The 25,755-nt window shown below is 43.8% G+C and overlaps 1 long non-coding RNA gene and 1 pseudogene across 2 annotated transcripts in view; one reads left to right on the top strand and one right to left on the bottom strand.

The window, feature by feature from the left end:
- The window catches only part of LOC309797360, a 54,757-nt gene that overhangs the window by 16,974 nt on the left and 12,028 nt on the right, over window positions 1-25,755 (top strand). The gene's annotated exons all lie outside the window — the stretch shown is intronic.
- LOC309797359 (putative ATP-dependent RNA helicase DDX28) lies at window positions 23,811-25,623 on the bottom strand (annotated as a pseudogene). Its single transcript has one exon. The product of its transcript is annotated as a putative ATP-dependent RNA helicase DDX28 (transcript).

The following is a 25,755-nucleotide window of genomic DNA, read 5'->3' on the forward strand; positions in this document are numbered from 1 at the left end:
TAAAGGAGCTGTTACAGTGGAGGATTCCTGGACTGAATGTCAATATTATGACAATAGTGTGAGTGTGTTTCGTGTTTGGGAATTACAATCATTGTTGCTTTTGCTGTGGTCATCCATTTACAATGCTTGGTGTCAGTTGATTTTTCTCTTGTAAAAATAAAATGCAGTCTGTGTGTGTGGAAGAAAGAAAACATACATGATATCTTGATAAAGTTGTATGTAATTTGAGATCTGGAAAAAAGCATTTCTTTCTGTAATGCTAGGATGTTAATTGGACATTTTTGCAAGAAAGATTTCAGGATGCAAATCTCGTGTTTCTAAGGTGGGAAGCCAGTTCATGGCGGAACATTCTATTAAACTTGTGTGAGTGCAGAAATATTTCTTTGGAAGGAAGAGGTCACGAATCCCTTTTTAACAGTTAGTGGTTTATAGTATACCGATTGAGCAAAATGGGTATTTCTTAACTTTAGAAAAGAATAATATAATTTTTCTGCATTTATATTATGCAGCTGATGTAGAATATCAAAAATTCTTTATTTTGAAAAACAATGTAATCAATTGGACATAATTCATATATATTGAACCTGTGGTACACACACACAATAAAACTTACATTCAGAAAATCTTTTTCACGTAAGAAATATTTTCTAGTGTAGTTGATTTACAACGTTGTGGTATTTTAAAATACATGTTTATTAGAGTATAATTGCTTTATAACACTGTATTAGTTTCTGCTTTACAACAAAGTGAATCACCTGTATGTATACATATATCCCCATATCCCCCCGTCTTGAGGCTCCCTCCCAGACTCCCTATCCCACCCCTGTGGGGGACATAAAGCACCGAGCTGATCTCCCTGTGCTATGCGGCAGCTTACCACTAGCTCTTTTACATTTGGCCGTGTATATATGTCAGTGCTACTCTCTCACCACGTCCCTGTGTCCCCTTCAGCCCTGTGTCCTGAAGTCCGTTCTCTACATCTGTGTCTTTATTCCTGCCCTGTCACTAGGTTCGTCAGTACCATTTTTCTGAATTCCATATATATGTGTTCACGTACGGTATTTGTTTTTCTCTTTCTGACGTACTTCACTCTGTATGACAGACTCTAGGTCCAACCACCTCACTACAGATAACTGAATTTTGTTCCTTTTTATGGCTGAGTTAATACTCCATTGTATATATGTGCCACATCTTCTTTCTGTATTCATCTGTCGATGGACACTTAGGTTGGTTCTATGTCCTGGCTATTGTAAATAGTGCTACAGTGAACATTTTGGTACATGTCTCTTTTTGAATTATGGTTTTCTCCGGGTATATGCCCAGTAGTGGGATTGCTGGGTCATATGGTAGTTCTATTTTTAGCTTTTAAGGAACCTCCATATTGTTCTCCATAGTGGCTGTATCAGTTTACTTTCCCACCAACAGTGCAGGAGGGTTCCCTTTTCTCCACACCCTCTGCAGACTTTATATATTACTGTATTAATTTCTGCTGTGCAGCAAAGTGATTCAGTCATATATATATATATATATATATATATTCGTTTCCATTATGGTTTATCACAGGATACTGAATATAGATTCCTCTGCTGTACAGTAGGTCTCTGTGGCTTGTCCATCCTATGTAGAATAGTTTGCTTCTGCTATTCCAAAACTCCGAATCTTTCCATCACTCTCTCCTTGGCAACCACAACTCTGTTTTCTATATCTGTGTGTTTGTTTCTGTTTTGCTGCCATGTTCATTTGTGTCCTGTTTTCGATTCCACATGTAAGTGATATTATATGGTATTTGTCTTTCTCTTTCTGACTTACCTCACTTTGTATCATTATCTCTATGTCCATCCATGTTGCTGCAAATGATATTACTTCATTCTTTTTTATGTCTGAGTAATATCTATTGTATACGTATACCACACTTTCTTTATACATTCATTTTTCAATGAACATTTAGGTTGTTTCCATGTCTTGGCTATTATAAATAGTGCTGCTATGAACATAGGGTTTTATGTATTTTTTTGAATTATAGTTTTGTCTAGATATATGTCCACAGGTGGGATTGCTAGATCATATGGCAACTCTCTTTATAGTTTTTTTGAGGAACCTCCATACTGTTTTCCATAGTGACTGCACCAACTTACATGGCCACCAACAGTGTAGAAGGGTTCCCTTTTCTCTATACCCCATCCAGCATTTGTTAATTGTAGATTTTTTTTAATGATGGCCATTCTGATCAGTGTGAAGTGATACCTCATTGTAATTTGGATTTGCATTTCTCTAATAATTAGTGATGATGAGCATCTTTTCATGTGCCTATTGGCTATCTGTATGTCTTCTTTAGAGAAATGTTTATTTAGTTCTTCTACCCATTTTTCCATTGAGTTATTTGTTATATTGTTATTGAGTTGTATGAGCTGTTTGTATAGTTTGTAAATTAAGCCATTGTCAGTCTCATCATTTAATATTTTCTCCCAGCCCATAGGTTGTATTTTCATTTTGATTATGGTTTCCTTTGCTGTGCAAAAGCTTATAAGTTTGATGAGTTCCTGTTTCTTTTTTGCTTTTACTGTAAGTCCCCTGCATATGAACAAGTTCTGTTCCAAGAGTGCGTTTGTAAGTCCAATTTGTTTGTAAGTCCAACAAAGTTAGCCGAGGTACCCAGGTTACACAGTCAGCTATAAGGTATTGTACCGTAATAGGTTTATAATACTTTTCACAGAAACAATACATAAGAAGCAAACACAAAAACAAAGAAGACATTTTTAGTCTTACAGTACAGTAACTTGAAAAGTACAGTATACAGTACAACAGCTGGGATACTGGGGTTGGCATCGAGGGAACAGGCGAGAAGAGTTACTGATTGTCCTCCAATCAGGGAGAGGAGGTGGGAGGTGGTAGAGGTGAAGGATTATCAGCAGTGGGAGACAGGGGGCAAGCTCCAATTTCACTCATACCTGACATTGATGACACAGGTTCTGGTTCCTTGCTGGGTTTAATTCTATCTACCCTCTTGAAAAAATGCTCCATTGATGTCTGGGTTGTAGCTCGTTTCTTCTCATCATAGATGATGACATGGTAGCACTGGTTTGCGTTCTGAATGGCTGCTGCCACCTTTGGGTACCATTGTAGGTTCGAGCCCTGTGCCTCAGAAACTAACAGTGCCTCCTCAAATTTAGAAGATGCCCTTGGCATTTTCTGTGTCGTGAATCTCTTCAGTTCTTCAGTTACTTCTTCTTCCTCCTGTCCCTCTTCATCCTTTCTCTGCGCCTCCAATTCCATCAGTAAGCTCCTCATGTTGCACAACAAGGAGTTCAGTGAAATCGTCCTCTTGCAGATCTAGCTCCAGCTTCTTGCTGAGGGTCACTACGTTGCTGAAGACCTCTTCAGACTTCTGATCTGCGTTCTCAAATCCACAAACATCATGAACAAACTGTGGGCAAAGGTTCTTCCAAACCCCATTCATGGGGACCACCATACACTCACACCATGCAAAGTCAATTTTTTTTATGGCCTTGTAGATGTTATAGTCCTTCCAAAATTGTCCCTAGGTTCTTCCTGATTTGTCACTTACCTTTACTGCCTGACAAAAAGTGTGACATAAATAATATTTCTTGAAAGTCGCTATAACTCCCTGGTCCATAGGATGGATGAGCAATGCAGTATTCGGTGACAGATACACTACTTTGACGTTGGGAAAAGTCATCCATGAATGGGGGGTGGCCCAGAGCATTGTCGAGCAGCAAAAGAATGTTTTTTTTGGACGTCCTTCTCTGAGCAATATTTCTCTACATCTGGGATAAAGTGGTGGCAAAACCAGTCCTGGAATGTGGCCTGTGTAATCCAGGATTTGGGGTTACGCTTCCACACAATAGGAAGAGAGTCATTGGCTATGTTTTTAAGGGTTCTTGGGTTCTCTGAATGATGAACTAAGAGAGGCTTCAGCTTCATATCACTGGAAGATTTGCCACCAAACAACAGTTAGCCTATCTGTTGCTGCTTTACAGCCCGGCATCAACTTTTCCTTCTTACTGATGTAACTTCGGTCTGGCATCCTCTTCCAGTACAGTTGTGTCTCATCCATATTAAACACCTGGTTGGGTAAATGCACACCATTATCAATAATTTCTCAAAGTGTTTCAGGAAGTTCCTGGACAGCTACCCTATCTGCACCTGCTGCCTGTCCACTTACTTTTACCTTGTTGAGGTTGGCTCTACCCTTGAACCGATGAAAACAGCCATGGCTGGCATTAAAAAATATGCCCTCTGATTCTTTCCCGTGCTTCTTCTTCAAGTCTTCATAAAGGCTTTTCGCTTTCTATTGAGTCACCATTAAGCTGAGCAGGATTTAGCGCTGATGTTGATCCTGCACCTGCACACTGAGAAGTTTCTCCATCTCCTCCATCACTTTTCCGTGCTTCTTTGATATTTTGTCATGAACATTGAGTATTATATTGGCTGTGGGTTTGTCATAAATAGCTTTTATTATGTTGAGATATGTTTCCTTTATACCCATTTTGGTAAGCGTTATTATCATGAATGGATGTTGAAGTTTCTCAAATGCTTTTTCGGCATCTATTGAGATGATCATTTGTTTTGTGTTTTCCTTTGTTGATGGAGTGTATCATGTTGATTGATTGGCATATGTTGGAAGAACTTTGTGACACGGGGGTGAATCAAGTTGGATCATGGTGTATGATCCTCTTATGTGTAGTTTTCTAATATTCAGTTGAGAATTTTTGCATCCATATTTATCAGAGATATTGGCCTGCAATTTTCTTTTTTGGTAGTGTCTTTCTCTGTGGTTTTTTTTTTTTTTTTAGTCTTTATTGAATTTGTTACATTATTGCTTCTGTTTTACGTTTTGGTTTCTTATTTGTGAGGCATGTGGGATCTTAGCTCCACCACTAGGGATTGAACCCACACCCCCTGCACTGCAAGGCGAAATCTTAACTGCAGGACCACCAGAAAAGTCCCCATCTGTGTTTTTTTTCCAGTAAATTTCTTTCTTTATTTTTGGATGTATTGGGTGTTCGTTGCTGTGCACGGGCTCTCTCTAGTTGTGGCGCGTGGGGTGTGCGGGGCTGTTCACTGCACTGGCTTCTTTTTTGCAGAGCATGGGCTCTAGGTGCGTGGGCTTCAGTAGTTGTGGCTATCAGGCTCAGTAGTTGTGGCTCGTGGGCTTTAGAGCACAGGCTCAGTAGTTGTGGCACACAGGCTTAGTTGCTCCACGGCATGTGGGATCTTCCCAGATCAGGGCTTGAACCTATGTCCCCTGCATTGGTAGACGGATTCTTAACCACTGTGCCACCAGGGAAGTCCCCCCCCCATCTGTTTTTGATATCAGGGTGATGGTGGCTTCACAGAATGTCATTGGATGTATTCCTTACTCTTCAATCTTTTCGAAGAGTTTGAGAAGAATCAGTGTAAGTTTTGCTTTGTATATTTGGTAGAATTTGACTGTGAAACCACCTGATCCTGGATTTTTGTTGGTGGGGAGTTTTTGTAAATTACAGATTCTATTTTGCTTGTAGTGATCAGTCTGTTCAAGTTATCTATTTCTTCTTGATTCAGTTTTGTTTGGCTGTAAAAAACAGCATATATTTTTAAGTTATGTTAGCAGCTAAATACTTACCATGTATTAGACCACAAAATAGCAAAGAAAAAAATATTAAAATATTTTTTCAAATAGAAAAAATATTTAAATATTTTTAAGAAATTGGGATAATAATATTAGTTACAATAATGACAAATTGTTCTGAACTTAAACACTACTTTATCTAAGATGCATATTATATGCTTATCATTTTACTGTTTTTAAATACATGGAATGTTTTCTCCTTTCTAATGTAATTCTTTTATTTTACCTATATATTGGGAAAAAATTTTAGTTGCACATAATATAAAAAATTACACTTTAATAGGAGACATTAATCCATTTACATTTGCTGTAGTATTGAATATATTTAGGTTTAGAGTTACCATGTTATTGAGTACTCTATTTTATTTATTTATTTTTAAAAAGATTTAATTTTGGGGAGGTGTAAATTATTTATTTATTTATAGCATCTTTATTGGACTATAATTGCTTTACAATGGTGTGTTAGTTTCTGCTGTATAACAAAGTGAATCAGCTATACATATACATATATCCCGACTTCTCCTCCCTCTTGCATCTCCCTCCCACCCTCCCTATCCCACCCCTCTAAGTGGTCACAAAGCACTGAGCTGATCTCCCCGTGCTATGCAGCTGTTTCTACTAGCTATCTATTTTACATTTGGTAGTATATATAAGTCCATGCCACTCTCTCACTTCATCGCAGCTTACGCTTCCCCCTCCCCATGTCCTCAAGTCCATTCTCTACGTCTGCGTCTATATTCCTGTCCTGCCCGTAGTTTCTTCCCAACCATTTTTTTCCTCTTTTTTTTAGATTCCATGTATATGTGTTAGCATAGAGTATTTGTTTTTGTCTTTCTGACTTACTTCACTCTGTATGACAGACTCTAGGTCCATCTGCCTCACTATAAATAACTCAATTTAATTTCTTTTTATGGCTGATAATGTTCCATTTTATATTGAAGATGTGCAAAATCTTTTTTATCCATTCATCAGTTGATGGACACTTAGGTCGCTTCCATGTCCTGGCTATTGCAAATAGAGTTGCAATGAACATTGTGGAACATGACTCTTTTTGAATTATGGTTTTCTCCAGGTATATGCCCAGTAGTGGGATTGCTGTGTCATATGGTAGTTCTACTTTTAGTTTTTTAAGGAACCTCCGTACTGTTCTCCATAGTGGCTGTGTATCAATTTACATTCCCACCAACTGTGCAAGAGGGTTCCCTTTTCTCCACACCTCTGCAGCATTTATTGTTTGTAGATTCTTTGAATGATGGCCATTCTTACCTGTGTGGGATGATACCTCATTGTAATTTTGATTTGCATTTCTCTAATGATCAGTGATGTTGAGCATTCTTTCATGTGTTTCCTGGCAATCTGTATATCTTCTTTGGAAAAATGTCTAATAGGTCTTCTGCCCATTGATGGATTGGGTTGTTTGTTTCTTTGATATTGAGCTGCATGGGCTGCTTGTAAAGTTTGGAGATTAATCCTTTGTCAGTTGCTTCATTGGCAAATATTTTATCCCATTCTGGGGGTTGTCTTTTCATCTTGTTTATGTTTTCCTTTGCTGTGCAAAAGCTTTGAAGTCTCATTAGGTCCTATGTTTTTATTTTTGTTTTTATTTCCATTTCTCTAGGAGGTGGGTCAAAAAGCATCTTGCTGTGATTGGTGTCATAGAGTGTTCTATGTTTTCCTCTAAGAATTTTATAGTGTCTGGTTTACATTGAGTCTTTAATCCATTTTGAGTTTATTTTTGTGTATGGTGTTAGGGAGTCTTCTAATTTCATTCTTTTACCTGTAGCTCTCCAGTTTTCCCAGCACCACTTATTGAAGAGACTGTGATTTCTCCATTGTAAATTCTTGCCTCCTTTATCAAAAATAAGGTGACCATTTGTGTCTGGGTTTATCACTGGGCTTTCTCTCCTGATCCATCGATCTATATTTCTGTTTTTGTGCCAGTACCATACTGTGTTGATTACTGTAGCTTTGTAGTATAGTCTGAAGTCAGGGATCCTGATTACTCCAGCTCTGTTTTTCTTCTCAAGATTGCTTTTGCTGTTCGGGGTCTTTTGTGTTTCCATACAAATTGGGAAATATTTTGTTGTAGTTTTCTGAAAAATGCCATTGGTAGTTTGATAGGGATTGCATTGAATCTGTAGATTGCTTTGTGTAGTATAGTCATTTCACAATGTTGATTCTTCCAATCCAAGAACATGGTATATCTCTCCACCTGTTTGTGTCATCTTTGATTTCTTTCATCAGTGTCTTATAGTTTTCTGAGTAAGTCTTTTGTCTCCTTAGGTAGGTTTATTCCTAGATATTTTATTCTTTTTGTTGCATGAGTAAATGGGAGTGTTTCCTTAATTTCCCTTTCAGATTTTTCATCTTTAGTGTATGGGAATGAAAGAGATATCTGTACATTAATTTTGTATCCTGCAGCCTTACAAAATTCATTGATTAACTCTAGTAGGTTTCTGGTAGCACCTTTAGGATTCTCTATATATAGTATCATGTCATCTGGTGGCAAACAGTGACAGCTTAACTTCTTTTCCGATTTAGATTCCTTTTATTTCTTTTTCTTATCTGATTGTTATAGGTAAAAATTCCAAAAGTGTGTTGAATAATAGTGGTGTGAGTGGGCAACCTTTTCTTTTGCCTGATCTTAGTGGAAATGGTTTCACTTTTTCACCATTGAGAACAATGTTGGCTGTGGGTTTGTCATATATGGCCTTTATTATGTTGAGGAAATTTCCCTCTATGCCTACTTTCTAGAGGGTTATCATAAATGGGTGTTTAATATTGTCAAAAGCATTTTCTGCGTGTGTTGAGGTGATCATATGGTTTTTATCCTTCAGGTTTTTTAATATGGTGTATCACATTGATTTGCATGTATTGAAGAATCCTTGCATCCCTGGGATAAACCCAACTTGATTATGGTGTATGATCCGTTGAAGGTGCTGTTGGATTCTTTTTGCTAGTATTTTGCTGAGGATTTTTGCATGTATGTTCATCAGTGATATTGGCCTGTAGTTTTCATTCTTTGTGACATCTTTGTCTGATTTTGGTATCAGGGAGATGGTAGTCTCATAGAATAAGTTTGGGAGAGTTCCTCCCTCTGCTATATTTTGGAAGAGTTTGAGAAGGTTAGGTGTTAACTCTTCTATTTGATAGAATTTGCCTTTGAAGCCATCTGGTCCTGGGCTTCTGTTTGTTGGAAGATTTTAATGACAGTCTCAATTTCAGTGCTTGGGATTGGTTTGTTTATAGTTTCTATTTCTTCCTGGTTCAGTCTTGGAAGGTTGTGCTTTTCTAAGAATTTGTCCATTTCTTCCAGGTTGTCCATTTTATTGGCATATAGTTGCTTGCAGTAACCTCTCATAATCCTTTGTATTTCTGCAGTGTCAGTTGTTACTTCTCCTTTTTCGTTCGTAATTCTATTGATTTGAGTCTTCTTCCATTTTTTCTTGATGAGTCTGGCTAATGGTTTTATCAATTTTGTTTATCTTCTCAAAGAACCAGCTTTTAGTTTTTTTGATCTTTGCTGTTGTTTCCTTCACTTCTTTTTCATTTATTTCTGATCTGACCTTTATGATTTCTTTCCTCTGCTGACTTTGGTTTTTTTTTTCTTTCTCTAATTGCTTTAGGTGTAAGTTTAGCTTTTTTATTTGAGATGTTTCTTGTTTCTTGAGGCAGGATTGTATTGCTATAAACTTCCCTCTTAGAACTGCTTTTGCTGCATCCTATAGGTTTGGGGTCGTCATGTTTTCATTGTCATTTGTTTCTAGGTATTTTTAAATTTCCTCTTTGATTTCTTCAGTGATCTCTTGGTCATTAAGTAGTGTATTGTTTAGCGTCCATGTGTTTGTATTCTTTTACAGATTTTTTCCTGTAATTGATATCTAGTCTGATAGCATTGTTGTCGGAAAAGATACATGATACAATTTTAATTTTCTTAAATTTACCAAGGCTTGATTTGTGACTCAAGATATGATCTATCCTGCAGAATGTTCCTCGAGAACTTGAGAAAAATGTGTATTCTGTTGTTTTTGGATGGAATGTCCTATAAATATCCATTAATTCCATCTTGTTTAATGTATCATTTAAAGCTTGTGTTTCCTTATTTATTTTCATTTTGGATGATCTGTCCATTGGTGAAAGAGGGGTGTTAAAGTCCCCTACTATGATTGTGTTACTGTTCATTTCCCCTTTTATGGCTGTTAGCCTTTTCCTTATGTATTGAGGTGCTCCTATATTGGGTGCATAAATATGTACAATTGTTATATCTTCTTCTTAGGTTGATCCCTTGTTGATTATGTAGTGTCCTTCTTTGTCTCGTGTAATATTCTTTATCTTAAACTCTCTTTTATCTGATATGAGAATTGCTACTCTAGCTTTCTTCTGATTTCCATTTGCATGGAATATTTTATTCCATCCCCTCACTTTCAGTCTGTATGTGTCCCTAGGTCTGAAGTGGGTCTCTTGTAGACCGCATATATACCGGTCGTGTTTTCAGATCCATTCAGCCAGTCTGTGTCTTTTGGTTGGAGCATTTATTCCATTTACATTTAAGGTAATTATTGATATGTATGTTCTTATTACCATTTTCTTGATTGTTTTGGGTTTGTCATTGTATGTCTTTTCCTTCTCTTGTGTTTCCTGCCTAGAGAAGTTCCTTTAGCATTTGTTGTAAAGCTGGTTTGGTTGTGCTGCATTCTCTTAGCTTTTGCTCGTCTGTAAAGGTTTTAATTTCTCTGTCGGATCTGAATGAGATCCTTGCTGGGTAGAGTAATCTTGGTTGTAGCTTTTCCCCTTTCATCACTTTAAATATGTCTTGCCTGTCCCTTCCTGGCTTGCAGAGTTTCTGCTGAAAGGTCAGCTGTTAACCTTATGGGGGTTCCCTTGTATGTTATTTGTTGTTTTTCCCTTGCCACTTTTAATATTTTTTCTTTGTATTTAATTTTTGATAGTTTGATTAATATATGTTTGGGCATGTTTCTTCTTGGGTTTATCTTGTATGGGACTCTCTGTGCTTCCTGGACTTGATTAACGATTTCCTTTCACATATTAGCGAAGTTTTCAACTATTATCTCTTCAAATATTTTCTCTGTCTCTTTCTTTTTCTCTTCTACTTCTGTGACCCCTATATTCGAATGTTGGTGTGTTTAATGTTGTCCCAGAAGTGTCTCAGATTGTCCTCAATTCTTTTCATTCTTTTTTCTTTATTCTGCTTTGTGGTAGTTATTTCCACTATTTTATCTTCCAGGTCATTTATCCATTCTTTTGCGTCAGTTATTCTGCTATTGTTGCCTTCTAGAGAATTTTTAATTCCATTTACTGTGTTCATCATTGTTTGTTTGCTCTTTAGTTCTTCTAGGTCCTTGTTAAACATGTCTTGTATATTCTCCATTCCAGTTCCAAGATTTGGGATAATATTTAGTATCATTACTCTGAATTCTTTTTCAGGTAGACTGCCTATTTCCTCTACATTTTTTTGGTCTCGTGGGTTTTTACCTTTTTCCTTCATCTGCTGTGTGTTTCTCTGTCTTCTCATTTGGCTTTGGGGACAGTGTTTGGGGTCTCCTATTTGCAGGCTGCAGATTTGTAGTTCCCGTTGTTTTTGGTGTCTGCCCCCAGTGGCTAAGGTTGGTTCAGTGGGTTGTGTAGGCTTTCTGGTGGAGAGGACTGGTGGCTGTGTTCTGGTGGGTGTGTCTGGATCTTGTCTTTCTGGTGGGCCAGTCTGCATCCAGTGGTGTGTTTTGGTGTGTGTGTGACCTTATTATGATTTTAGGCAGCCTCTCTGATAATGGGTGGGCCTGCATTCCTGTCTTGCTAGTTGTTTGGCATGGGATGTCCAGCACTGGTTCTTACTAGTCTTTGAGTGGAGCTGGGTCTTAGCGTTGAGGTGGATATCTCCGGGAGGCTTTCACCGTTTTGATATTACAAGGAGCCGGAGGTCTCTGGTAGACCAATGTCCTGAACTCGGCTCTCCCAACTCAGAGACTCAGGCCTGACATCCTGCCGGAGCACCAAGACCCTCTCAGCCACACAGCTGGGGGTGAGAGCAAGAGCTAGCTTTGGTACGTCTCAAAGAACACCAATGAGATTCACTCACCATTTTCTCTCTGTCAGCGAAGAAAACAAAATTCAGTGTTCAGTGAGTCAGCCACTTTGGTAGCCTGCCTCCAAGATGGCCCTAATCATCCCCTAATTATCTCCCAGTCGTCATGCACCTGTGTGCCTCCTCACACTTGAAAAGGGCTGACGTTTTAACTAATAAGACATTGCAGAAATGACAAAGTGCAGCTTCCAAAGGTATAAAAGATATTGGAGCTTCTGCTTTGGTTTCTGCTAGATCACTCATCCTGGGGTAAGCCAGCTGCCATATCATGAGGACACTCAAGCAGCCCTAAGGAGAGATTCATGTGGCAAGGAGCTGAGGCCTCTTACCTACAGCCACATGAGTCTGTCATCTCACAATTCACAATACTTAATTTTATTTATTTTTGGTTGTGTTGGGTCTTGGATGCTGCACAGGGTTTCTCTACTTGTGTCGAGCAGGGGCTACTCATCGTTGTGGTACACGGGTTTCTCCTTGTGGTGGTTTTTCTTCTTGTGGAGTATGGGCTCTAGGTGCATGGGCTTCAGTAGTTGTGTCACACAGGCTCAGTAGTTGTTGCTTGCAGTCTCTAGAGCGCAGGCCAAGTAGTTGTGGCACACGGGCTTAGTTGCTCTGCAGCATGTGGGATCTTCCCAGACCAGGGATTGAACCCCTGTCCCCTGCATTGGCAGGCAAATTCTTACCCACTGTGCCACCAGGGAAGTCCAGTGTGCTCTATTTTAAACCTAGTCTGTTTTCATTATTTTCTATCTTAACTATTCTATATTAAATAAAAAAATAATAATATTCCTTTCTACCCCTCCTCTTTGAGGATTATATATGAAGAAGTATGTCTTATTTATTCATCTGAAATTTTCACCTTACTTTTAAGAAGTAATCACAATGTCAAGTATTTAATACCTTTCACTTCCACCTTGAAAAGCATGGATATTAAAGTGCTAATATAATTACCTTCCCTAGTCTATCATTTTTACTTTTTGTTACGTATAAAAAACAACTAAAAACATGCATGGTTTGTAAGGAAATGACAAATTTCAGAAAATTCAGAATCTGAATACACTCGATACATAGCTTCTAGATACAGACACAGAAGACTGCCAGATACTCAGAGACCCCTTGTCCAATTCTAGTGACTACCCTTAAGGTTTAATAATGTTCTGGTATCTAACAAAAAGATCACTTTACCTGTATTTTATATACATATAAATAAATTTTATATAAATATAAATTTTATATAAATATAATATATATATTATATTTATATAATATATATAATATATAATTTTATATAAATATAAATGTAATGGCACAGTAAAATCACTTTTGGATTGGGCTTTTTTATTTCATGTTGTTTTTGAATATGCCTATATGGTTGCCTGTTGTTGTCATGCATTGCCACTGTTGCATAGGATTCCACAGTGTAAATATTTAACTATTAATTAATTTTTTCCAAAGTGTATTACAATATGAGTGATTTTCAGTTTGGGTCTATTGAGAATAGCACTGGTATATAAATACTAGAACTTGAGCTTTGGTGGTATGTGTATAAATTATTGTTCAATATACATGTAGTAGTAAAATTTTTGAGTCATAGCTTTCATCTGTTTATCTTTTTAGATATTTCTAAATATTTTCAAAACATTTGTATGATTTTTGATAATCAGCAGCAGTGAATGAGATTCAAGGATTATACACATTCTTGTCAAACTTGATAATACCTGTCATTTTCATTTGAACTTTCTGGTTGGTGAGTGATAATTCCAGGTGTCACTTTTTTGCATTTAATTGACTACTAAGAAGCCAAGCATCTTTTGATATGTTTACTAAACATTCTGTACTCTCTTTCTTGAAATATCTTTTGGTATATTTTTCCCATCTTTGCTGTTACATTATCTTCTTATTAAAGACTTTTTTTTTTAACATCTGAAGACTTCTTATTTAGGAGTTTTAAATATATGCTTGATATGAGTTCTTCTCTCTTTCTGTCTCTCTTTCATTAGATGAGTGTCAGTGTTTAATGTTAATAACATCTAATTTGTTATTTTCCTCTATTTATTTAGTCTTATTTCTATTTATTTATGTAGTCTTCTTATCTGTAGCAGAACACATATATTTTAAACCACAAATATGTTTTCGTTTCTTCAATAAATCTAATTATTAAGCTTTAAATTTAAGTTAACTTTCTAAATTAAATAGGTTGTATCATAGTGAGTATTAATTTGTCTATGACAGCTGAACAGTTACATTTATTCAGAAAATGTTGTATTCAGCTTTCTTTTCATTTGCTCCTATTTCTCACTGATTCACAGAGGTAAACATCACTTCATCCATGGATCTGACTTTGTTTGATTTCTCATGGTCATTCTCATTAATTCTTCTTGCCTCGTGAAATCTTTAGGCATCGCATTATTCCACAAAAGCAAAAAGCTTCCTTGGGCCTTTTTCCTCAGAAGATTGATTATTCCCACATTTTAAATGGGAGATTGCAATAAGTTAGGAGAAAATGCCACAGGGGTCTCTCATTTTTTTTTTCACATCTCGTATCAGCCTCTGCTTGCACTCTGTGTTCAAAGATTTTTGTACAACACATTGATAGAAGTGCCAGTTGTTTCTCTCCTTGGGGCAAAAGACAGATTAATTACCTGACAAATAAAATAAAGACAGTGTCTTTCTCTGTCCAAATGTTGGAAAGGATTGCTTGCATCCTAATTTAAAAGTTTCAGGTGAGTGAAGCTTAAGATTCCAAAGCTTTAATCCATACGTGCACCATGCACAGCATCCAACAGGACTGCTTTACATAACTCCATGAGACTTTTGTGTGCAAGTGAAATAGATAAAAATATAAAACTATTGATGTCTTTTTGGGTCATAAAAAAGATTTTTTGTCTCATTTAAAATAATTTTTTTCTAAAATCCAAAAACGTGTCAGGCTAAAATATTGGAATTTCAAACATGGTAAAACCCCTTTTGAACGATGCGCAGTGAGACTTCTTTGTAGTGCGGATTTGCATTGCCCACTTGTTTGGTCGGCCAAAAAGGGCCTACATGATTTTTCCTGAATATATTCAGGAAAAAAAAAAAAAAAACGTACGCCCTTTTTGGCCAACTGCATCATTGTCGAAGTTCTGCTGTTTTCACGTGCTTTAAAGGCGACTCCAATCTACCTCTTGAAAACGGTTTCCTGCAATTCTGCCTTGTTTTCAAATCCTCTTCGTTGCCTTACCTCAATAAGGTACGAAAGTTATCATTTATAATCCTGCAGGTTTGTGAATTTTAGTGCCCCTGAGATCCATTTTCCAACTCGCCTTTTTGTGAGCTGGCCGCCAAACCGCAGGATTGCTTCAGACCCTATTCTGATTCCAGAGGGCAGGCTGAGCCTTTGGTTAATTCTTCTTCCTGATTGGAAATTAGAGTGACATGTGTCTGTCCAAACACCTAGAGCTGATCTCTCATTGGTTCCCCCTGTTCCCGTTCAACCTCTGGACAAATTGCAAACTGTACGAAACAGGAGGTTAAAGGTGCTGATTCTCCAAGTGGGGAGATTGTTGGTAAAGCAGCTGGAATGGTGAACCCGAGCACCACGAGATGAAAAATGAGGTGCGTTTTAGAAACCTTTCCCGATCATACGGTGTACCATCCTCTGGGTTTCCCATGCATGTTTTAGCTGTAGGAAGATTCCCATGAACCTGGAGATTTCTGACCCATGGAACGGGTAGCACACAGCATTACTTTAAAGGGTCTGCATTTGCTCACCCAACCTCACCAATCCGGTCACCCCCAAGAGTGTCCAGCCTTATGTCTCTTCCAGCTGTGGGTCTAGATGTGGTTAATACAGGTTGCATCACAGCCACTGAACGAATTTTGTAAGAATTTCTCTCTCTTTCACTATCTTTGCTTTTTTTGGTAATTTATATTTATAATGGGGTTTAGCTGATTTTCAATGCTGTGTTTGTGCCCCTTTACACCCACTATATTCACTTACCACGAAATATCAATAAATACTCTTTAAGATTCTTACTATGCAGATATATCCTTCTGTGGTGAATAGGATGTGTTGAGTCCAGTTCACTGAGCAATGAGTAAGGTCTACTCTATTACATATTTGGTTGATGGAACGGTATCTGTGCTAATTTCAAACTATTGTTTTATGCATCACCCCACCTCACCTTTCCCCTTAAGCAGCCATAAGTGTGTTTTCTAAATGTGTGACTCTGTTCTGTTTTGTAATTTAGTTCATGTAGCGATTTTTACATTCCGTCTATAACTGATATCTTATAGGTTTCTTTATCTGTGTGACATATTTCTCTTAGAATCATCGTACCTAAATCCACTCATTATGCTGCTACTAGCCTTAGGACGTTGATTTCATGGCTGAGTGATATTCCATTGTACATAAGTACCACAACTTGTTTATCCATTTTTCTCTTTCGTGAGATACTTAAGGTGTACCCGAGTCGAGGATTTTGTGAACAGAGCAGCCCTAAAATTTGGGGTGCCTGTGTCCTGTCGATTTCTGGTTTTCCCAAGATATACGCCCATGAGTGGAAGTGCCTTGTGCTCTGTAGCTCTGTTTTTTAGATGTTTTAGGAAACACCATACACTTCTCCAGAATGGCCGTTGGCAATTTACATCCCACCCATCAGCGTAAAAAAGCTCCCTTTTCTCCTTGACCTGTCCTGCATTTCTGGTTTTTACACTTTTTCAGCATGGCCCTTTTGACCAATGCCTAGTGAGACTTCTTTGCAGTGTTGATTTGCATTGCCCGCTTGTTTGGTTGGCCAAAAAGGGCAAATGCATTTTTTCCTGAATATATTCAGGTGCTCACCAGGGCGTGTAGCAGGTGTGGGTGAGTGTCACGTAGCGCACACCCAGCGCATAGAAGGTACGCAGGATGGAGAGGCTACTGTCCAGTGAGTGGCCGCCCTCCACACCAGTGAGGCAAGCCAACATCCGGGTATTGTTGAGAGCTGGGGGCAGGTAGGTTAGATGATCATTTTCAGAGGCAGGAGTAGCTTACTGAAGTCCCTAACACCCACCACCACCGGTCTGTTTACCTCTTTTTTTGGCCGTGCCGCGCAGCATGAGGGCTCTTGGTTCCCCCAACGGGGATCAAACCCGAGCCCCCTGCAGTGGAAGCGTGTTGTCTTAACCTCTAGACTACCAGGGAAGTCCCCCGTCTACCTTTAACTGAGGTCACAAGCTCCAGCTCCGAATAGGAGGCACACATGAGGCGGATGAGGTCAATTGGTTCCATGGTGAGGCACACAGCATCCCGTTTCTGGGTCTGGCATGGGACGTAGGCTGACCAGAACTGAGGGAAGGCCAGGGCTTAGTTTGGGCTTTGGAACTCCTTGGGCTTCTCTTAGCCTCCTCAGCTGGCACAGCACTCACTGTGCCCAGAAGTCACATGTAATGCGTTGCTTTTTCTGTGGTACTTGGAAGCCCATCAGGTGGGCTCACTGTGCCCCCTGTAGCCCCCAGCATCCATGGCATGGCACTTTCTAGGTCACTATGGTAACTTCGTTCCAATGTGACTAACCTGTGGTCTCTGAGGCCCCCAAACTGCCCCACATTCCCCAGCAGCCATGGTGGCACCTTGTGTGTCCCTTTGGTACCTGGCCACCCACGAGACCGTCTTTCACCCTGTCCAAGCTGGTCTAGCCATGGCTGAAATTGCGCAGATTAACATGCTGTAGCCCATTGTGGTAAAACTGCCTCAGGACCAGGGGCATGTTGTTGTGGCTGGAGGGAGGTCAAGGCAAATGGGTGGGCTCCTTAGGTCTTGGGATCGGGCAGGACACATTGCCTGGCCTGGGCCAGCCTGGGGGTCCCCCACCTCACACTGTCACACAGACTATACTAGGAGCAGCTGAGGCCTGGGCTGAGGGGTTCTCGCCAGGGAGGGGATGATAGAGAAGGGGAAGGGCATCCATAGATGATGGAGAGGACATCCAGGGGTGGTGTGAGGGAGCCTCCCCACTAGCGCTACATGCTCCGGACCTCCTCCCCTGCCCAGGGCCAGGCTAGACCCCCACCGGCCCCCAGCAGCCCGCACACACTGCAGCCACCCTTCCACAAGCGGGAAGTCCCGCATCAGGGCCCGCGTGCGCTCCCGCGGACTTGGGGTGCTGGAGGTGCCCAGCGTGGTCTGCACGCGGGTTACCGATCACAGCAGCAGACCCAGCAGGAGCAGCAGGCACAGCAGAGGCCGCTGGCTGCGTGCACGGGGACCTTCGAGGCCCCTGGGGCGCAAGCAGCGCAGGGCAAGGCAGGCGGGCCGAGGCGGGTCTGAGAGGGGCGGGCTATGGGGTTCTGCCCGTCGAAACAGGCCACCCAGCGGCGCGGCCTCGCGAGGGGGACGGGGTGAGGGAGGGGATACAGAGTCACAGGACCCTGCGAGTCGTGTGCGGAGAGCTGCGATCCGGATCCGGGAAGCCCGGCAGCCACAGGGCGGCACTGCCCTCCCGCCCCCTACTCAGAGGCACCTCCCGCGGGCTAAGCTGGCCTCTGCTGAGAGCCCACTCGCCTCCCATCGCGGGTTCCCTCCGCCCCCGCCCCTCTTCCCACTCCCACTGCTCCGAGGGGGCGCCCTAGGTTGCTCACCCCGCCTCTAACCTTCCTGTCCAAGCTGGGGTGCTTCTCTCAGAGGGCCACCTGCAGCCCGTGGCCTCCCGGGAGCACACCTCGTCCCCATCTGCCTGCAGCCGGCCCCGCCCACCCCGAGGGCTGCGTGCGAGGGTCTCTGTAGCCACAAGTGCTCTGGGCTCCCGGTTTCCCGGTACTGGGCCATGGGGGCTTTTGTGGGGGAAGAGATAGTTTCTGGAAATGGGGTGGGGTAACCTTGTGAGCTGTGGATTCAGGAAGGGGCCTTCTGCCCCCGACCTTCTCTCTCCTCCTACTTGACTCCCCAACCTGCATGACCATTCTCTGGGGACTTGAACCAGCGCCTGGGAACTATCAGGAACCTCCCCCACTTCTGTCAGCCAGCCTCAGGAGAGCGCCCTCAGGAGCTGCTACACCTCCCAAGGGCCTGAATAGAGGGACTTTTGGGAGGTGAACTGAACAACCTTCTGGGGAGAGTCAACGACCCTTTAACTCAACAGAGCAGGAACCCAGTCAGCAGGCTGTTTGAGTGGAAGGAAATGAAGTCATTTCCGTGGCAGCAGAGTCCCCACCGCAGCAACCTTCGTCCCAGAGCTGCTGGCTGACCTTCTGGCCAGGATCCCTCCTACCTCAGCTTGGAAGGCCCGGCCTCGTGGAGAAGTGTAGGTTATGAAGAAAGACCTGGCACCTGGGTTCTGCTGCTACACTTGCCTTGTCTCATGGCCCTTGTGGCTCTAGCTTTCCCAGAAACCTCAAGGGCTAAGTGCCTGTGCTTGCTCAGAGGCCGCACGCCATTCCCCATTTCCAGCCTCAGGCCCTCCCGCTAGCTGCCTCCTCTAGGGACCCCCTCCCCCCCCACACACACTGGGGATGTGCCTTCTCACAGAAGCTCAACCACTGAGATGATTTAGGGACTGTGCCCAAACTCCTGCATCCCCAGCCTCTCAAGTTTTTGCTCTGATCCCTGGCACCCCCTGGAGCTGTTCCACCTTTGGAATCTTTGCCGGGTGGCAGGAGTGCCTAGCACAGGGGTAGTGACCTAAGTCTGAGCACTGGCGACCCTAGAAATCTGTTACAGAAAAGCATTTTATTGAGCAGGGGGGGGGCCGGAGGGGTCACGGGGCAGTGGGGGGGGCGGCCGGAGGGGTCACTGCAGGAAGAGGCATTTGCTGTCTTAGGCAGTTAAACCATTGCCCTGTCTTCAGAATGGTTCAGCCAGCAAGATTCTGTGGAGTCCGCCTCCTGGCACCATGCTACAATCGCCGGATTTTGGGTCTGGAGCAACCGAGATCTTCGTCCGACTCTTCCGGAGTGTGCTTTCTCTCGGGAGCACATCTGGGGACTGGCTTCTTGGCTTCCGCCTTTGCTGGCGTGGCCAAAGGAGCATCCCCGTAGGCCCGGTAGCCACCAACCAGGCAGTATGTCTCCCCATGCCGGCCCACCTGCGTTTCTCCACACCCTCGGTTGAGGACATGGTAGTGACCAGGTGTAGGAGGAGAAAGGGGAGCCACGGCTGCTGCAAAGAAAATCAGAACTGATCAGTCACTTCTGCTGTACACAGTCTCCTGCCAGAATTTCCCTCTCTCATGTCTCTCCCAGTTTCTGGCTCAAGACCTTTAATCTACTTGACATCCCAAACACAGCCTTGGCCCATTACCTCTATGAGTCCCTAGAGAAGGGACACTGGCTACAAAAGCAATTCCTAGAGCCTACGGTTGCATCAGGTGAGGTAGTCTCTTCACCGTTTCCGGGGAAAACAGTAGAACCCGAAAGTAATTGCAATCATGATCCTCTCCATCTCTCCCTTCCACAACAGAGAAAACATTTCTTGCAGTGTGTCACTTCTGAGGCTTTAATGGAAACGTCTTTCAAGTTTTGGAAAAAGATAATCTAATATAAATTGGTTAAGGACCCCTCCCACCTTGGCAACCCCTCTTGGGCCCCATTTATAATGCCTGTTACAACCACACTGAACTCTAGCCCTCTGATACTTTTATCTAGATTAGATCAAGGCCAAATACTGAGGCAGAGTGATCAGGAGACTCAGACCAGGTTCTGGGTACCAAGTGTAGGCTCACATCCACCCAGCCTCCTGGGACACCATCTGCTCAGCCCTCCAGTCTCACTAGCACTTCATCACCCCCCTTGGTTCTTCCGGTCTTCCCATGAATAAGGCACCACCCTCTCCCCTAGTACTCAGCAGCTCAGTATGGGATGTGTCTGAGGGGACCGATATAGATGTGTACATGACAGCACAGAGGTGCCTGGGTTTGAAGGTGCGGTTCAAGAGTGGCCCTCTTCCTCAAACTGCTCCGTTTACCATCTGCCAACAAAAATGTGCTTGTCTTTTGCTAAGAGGCCAATCAGGAAAGGGTCTGAATGGAAGCATCCTGTAGCCCAAAGTGGAAGGCTATATTTATAAAGATCAGAAGCTTCCTGCACAGTACTTCAGGGATGACCTTTCACTTGTCCTCAGCAGTGAGCACTGTGGGACCCTGGTGTCCCAGGTCACTGGTATTACTTACAGCTGGGAAAGTGCTGAGGTTTACGTAGTGGGCAAGCCCCACAGGAACATGTGGCAGCCAGGTGAGGTTGTGTGTACACCATGCCTCTTCTACAGATGCCCGGTCTCGGTGTACCTGCTGCACTGCCCAGCCAGGGAACAGAGCACAGGTTTGAGTAAATATAGACGATCCGGTCAGACATTCTCTCTCAGACAACCAAAGAGATTGGTATCTGGTGGAGATCTGGTAGGGAAGTTTCTCTGAGGGCAGCACGTTTCCATAGTTATGCTGCCATGGAAATTGTGAGAAGGCCTGTGAGGTCATCACTACCCAGTGAGGTCATAATAAGGAACCTGTGACTTGCGGTCAGGTTTCAGGAGGAGGGGCAGTTTTGTGGAGGAGAGCAGGGTGGAGGCAGAGGTACTCTGCCTGGTCCCTCACACCTGGGCTTCCTCACCCATGCTGTAGTCTAGTAGACACCCCATGTGGGGCGTGCAGGTGGGCTGGTACAGGAGGGCAAGAGAGACCCACATTCTGAAATTGGCTTGAGAGGCAAGATTAATGATAAGAGACAGCTAGGTTGTATGGCACTGACCCTAAGAAGCAGAGAATTGTGTGGACTGGGGAATCAGGGAAGGCTCCTTGGCAGTGGGCCTGAAGGGCAAGTGAGATTTGGACCCATGGGGAAGAGAGGGAAGACATTCCAGTTTGGAAGAATAAAAGCAAAGACACACTCTTCTCGACCTTGTCCTGCCCCAAATATAAATTCATAGAACCCTCACATTTTTACACCTGAGGGCTTAAGAAAACCAAGATGTTAAGGGGCCTACCCAGTGTTACACAGGTAGTGGAGAGGGGTTCTGCTCAATGGTTACGTTCATGTCGGGGCTCCGGATTTACAGCTGATAGGAATGTGAGGACAAGCTCGTGCCGTTTCAAACATTTCCAAGTGATACTGAGAGAGATGTTAAAGGTGCAAAATGAGGGTGCTGAATGACCTCACAAAGTGGGAATGGTGGGCCCATTTTAATATGAAATTCAAAACAAATTCATGACAAAAGGACATAATACAAAATGACAACATAATCATTACACTCCCCTCTCCCCTAGAAGTAAAAATCATTATAATCCTCTCTCCACCATGAAAGGAAGAGATAAAGGCTCAGCAGCAGCCCCCGTGAAAAACATGGTCAACACTGTGAAGAGGGGTTAGTAAGACGACTTGGTCCGACTCAGAGAAGGAAAGAGACAACTCTGCCCTTAGCCTGATCAGGCCCACAGGAAGGAACCACACTTGGGGCAGCCTTTGATAGTGTGGCAATGAGAGAGAACCTTCTTTAGGAGGGGACTCCCTGTTGCCAACCTTGAAAAAGCAAAGATGGGACCTTCGTTTACTGGGGCTGTTGCAGAGGGGATGTGCCCATGAGGTAGAGACTGCTTGGACTACCCTTTTAGAGGGTGGGCCACCCTGGTTGAGAACCACAGCACCTTCTATCCCTAAACTGCTTGAATCAGTGGGTGCCCGTTAGGACAGACGAAGTCAGGCCTCATTGGAGCAGACTGCCTTTGGGAGTGGTAGAAGGTAAATGTGAAGGGGAATGCTTGCTCTGGCAGAGGTTTGTCACGGCAGGTGGGCCAGCATGAGACTATTCAGAATCTCCAAGCCTCCGGAGATTACTTGGCTGGGAGCATCCCTCTGATGTGGTGTGGGGACTCCTACCTTAACAGGACCTGGCTGGGCATCTGGGGGAGGCAGAATAAACGGTTTATTAACTTAAGAGAGGGAGAGAATCACCTGGGGGGTTCCCCCAAACCACTTAAAAAGCCTTGTACCTGGATTCTTGAGCCAACCCTCAGAAAACTTATCTAGATCTGGAGTAGGGCTCAGGAAGCTGCACTTTTAATAAGCTTCCTGGGCAGTCCCACCACAGTGGTCCATGGATAGAGTGACCAAATTATTGTGTATTCTCGGTTGCTTTTGGGAGTCAAAGTGGTCAATATTAAAAACTGGAGCAGGCATATGTATAAACAGGGAATATTCAAGGCAAGCAGAGGTGTATAGTTATTCTACGCATGAATCAGATTTGAGAAAAGCTAGCCTGGTGGTTAAAGAACACAACCCTGAGGACAGACAGACCAGATTGTTTCCTACTTACTTGTGTGATTTTGACCAAGTTCTTTTATCCTTCTGACTGTTTCTTCATAGGGAAAAGAGCTATGACTGTACATTTAGCACAATATTCTCTTTCGGCAAAGGTTGCTCTGGGTCCATTTGTGTTCTCTGCAACTTAACCCTTTCCAGTGTGCAAGCATTTTTAAGTTGTTTGGTGAAGTATTACATTTGACTTTCAACAGTTCATTACTTTGGGCAAAGCTTATATAATGCTGCAGAGACTAGAACCTATGCAGAGATAGTGAGAGGATGTTATAAGCTTATTCTGCCGGTTTATAAAAAAGATTAACCTTTTCTCCTCTTCCTCCACCTGCCACCAAGAGATGAGAAAGAAGGCAGAGCCTGGAAATACACACCAAGCAATACTTCGGTGTCAGTTTGCCTTTTAGTTCTCTGCCAGTACTTCCCAGAGAGATTTCACCAAAAGTGCCTAAGCTTGCCATGGCCATTGTTGTGAAGAAGATTTCTCTCTATTGCTAGTCACATCCCCTTTTCCTTCTCCTGGGGGCTTAATGGATGTTTGGGGCAGGAAACAAAATCTAAACTAAAACATCAATTGAAAGAGCCTTCGTCCTAAGTGTGGTAGTTTGGAGTGTGAATCTTCTCAGAGTCTACTGAATTCTGCCGCAGTGGAAACTGTTATTAAGGGGCACCCATAGAAACATAGCTTATTGTTAGAAACCATGACATAATACAGAGCCAAGATTGACATTATTCTTCACATGAAAGACTACAGAGAACCAAGCTCAGTAGTTCACCCTCCAGTGTTGGCCAGCAACTTACCTTTTGAAGCCAGACAGCAGCCCGGGTCTTCAGAAGGTGACTAGGCAGCCCAGAGCACCCCACTGACAAGTGTGCTCACCCGTCCAGCACAGAGGGAAAGGTCCCTGTTACGGCATCATATATAAGCCTGCTGCAATAAGGTTTGCTGGTGCAAAGGCTCTCTCACTGAGGACCCCAGTCCTGGAAGGCTTCTCCTCCGGCGAGCTGCCAGTTCAATCTTCTGAGCCAGGCTCACGTCCCAGGGATGGGTCACAAAGCTGACGACGGTGCCTGGCACCTCGCCCCCCACCCGGCCCACCCTCCCTGCTCTGTGGATGTAGTCTTGCAGGATGAGAGGGAAATCATAATTGATGACTAGCTCCACCTGGGTGCTGTCCAGGCCCTGAGAGGTGATGTCTGTGCAGAGAAGAATGCCTCGGGAGCCCTTCTGGAAGGACTGGAAGATGCCTGCTTTCATTGAGGCAGGCATCTGTCCCTGCAGTCTTAAGTGTTGGATTTTGTGGTCATCCAGAATATATACCCCAGCCAGTTCACAGTGCTGGAGCAATTACAGAACACCAGAACAGTTCCTGCGGGGCCAGTCCTATGTGCTTTGTCATGCTGCCTGAGGATCTGCACCAACCCAGTCTCCTTCTCTGTTCCCTTCGGCCTCATGAATGTCTGTCTGACATGAGGCATGATGCAGTGGAGCTTGTCACTGGTAACGGGGGTTAGAGAGTCTAAGCTGGCAACTTTACTCAGCAGCTGGCCTACAGCTTCGGGAAATGTGGCCCCCACCAGCACTAACTGAGCTTTGGGATTGAAGGGGTCTTTTAAGTCAGCTGGGCCTTCTGCTATATGGCTCCCCTCCAAGATGTAATCCACCAGTTCCAGGAAGCTTTCATCCAACAGCGTGTGTGCATCATACAACACCAAGAAGGAGAGCTGCTCCAGGCTGATCAATTGAGTTTTCAGGGCCTTCCACAGAGCCCCCGGAGTGGCCACCAGAATATCTGCTGGAGGTTGTTTGGACAGTTGCATCCTGATCCTCCTCATGCCATGGCCTCCCCCTAACTCCCGCACCTGGAGGTCCAAGGAGCTGCCCAAGGGCTGGGCCACGGCCCGCACCAGTTCGGCTAATTCTCGAGAAGGCACAAGAACCAGGCCTCGAGGAGCAGGGATATGACAGGGGTCCAGGCTTGGCTGGCCCAAGAGCCGTTGAAGGAGAGGTAGCATGTAGCTGTGAGATTTGCCACTGCCGGTTTCTGCGGCGCAGAGGATGTGGCGGCCGCGAAGGAGTTGGGGAATGGTACTCGACTGCACGGTTGTGGGCCGACCAACTTCGGGAGCAGCCTCTTGTAGTGCGCTCAGAACGCGGAGCTCCAGACCCAGTTAGGTGCAGCTGCCCTTGGGCGAGAGGTTCCGCAGCACTGGAGCCTCATGTTGCGCGCGCTCGGTGGAGAAATGGTCCGCGTGGGCGCGCCGATTCCTCCAGCCATGCGAAGCGAGTGGCGCGGGTTCCAAGGGCCCAGCGTGAGGTGTGCCGGCTGGTTCAACTCCGGTCGCCGCGCTGACAAAAGCAAAGGCCCAGGTAGCGCCAGCCACGGCCCAGGTCGCGCCAGCACCGGCCGCGGGGGCCCCGCTGCCTGCTCTGCTGCTCTTCCTGCCGCCGCTGTAGAGCCCGTGGGATGCGCACCACGGGCAGGGGCTCGTTGGGATCGCGGACCGTCAGGTCCCCGGGAGGCGCCAGAAGCAACCGAGCCGCGAGCGACCACAGCCGCAGCTGGCGTGCCAGAGCCATACTTCGCTTGCTGCGGAAGAGGCACACGACAGTGACGTCACCGGCGCGCCAAGGCCTCGCGGACGGTGGCTGGCGCGGCTCAGTAAGGCCCGCGGAATTGGCGAACTGTGTGGAAGGAGCGGGATCTGTAGAGCTCAGCAGCGGCGAGGTCGGTAGGTCCGAACAGGGGATGGTGACTCC

This window comes from Mesoplodon mirus, assembly GCF_964341445.2.
Source record: "Mesoplodon mirus genome assembly, contig: HAP1_SCAFFOLD_366, whole genome shotgun sequence".
Taxonomy (NCBI): Eukaryota; Metazoa; Chordata; class Mammalia; order Artiodactyla; family Ziphiidae; genus Mesoplodon; species Mesoplodon mirus.